We start from the raw sequence: 585 nt of genomic DNA on the forward strand, positions 1-585 counted from the left end.
CGAAATACGACAACTTCAACACGAAATAACTTTGGAAATATAAACTTTTCGCAACAACACTAAGAGTAAAAGATGTTTTATATGACACATTCTACCAGCGTCAGAAGTTTGAAAGTGTTTAGTTTAAAAAACTTAATTTATCGACCTGCCAATCAAAACCAAAAGAGCACCCTCAGGTTTTTATACTGTCAAATAACAATAGATACATTGGTCTCCATCAAGGGTTGGTTAATAATATCGTCACTACTTTTTCAAAGATTACATTACGTAATTACACCCTATTTTCATGGTTTCTCGAATATAAATATTTACTTGAATATAAATAATTTCAAACCCATTAACATTAAATAATATTTTACTGAAATTTGAAGCTTTGCTCAGCGGTGATATCATTATCATTGAGGTTTATCCAAGGCTAGTTGAAAACCTTAATTCAATAATTAAGAGAGTTATCGAACCTGAAGGCTCGAGAAACGACTATTTCAGCTACCGTTGTCCATTCTCGGGTAGGTTTAATTTATTTCCATCACTTTGCTAGTATAAAATACTCAAAAATCGTTTAATGTGGTTCTTTTATTTTCACAT

The sequence above is a fragment of the Octopus bimaculoides genome, chromosome 3 (assembly GCF_001194135.2).
Source record: "Octopus bimaculoides isolate UCB-OBI-ISO-001 chromosome 3, ASM119413v2, whole genome shotgun sequence".
Taxonomy (NCBI): domain Eukaryota; kingdom Metazoa; phylum Mollusca; class Cephalopoda; order Octopoda; family Octopodidae; genus Octopus; species Octopus bimaculoides.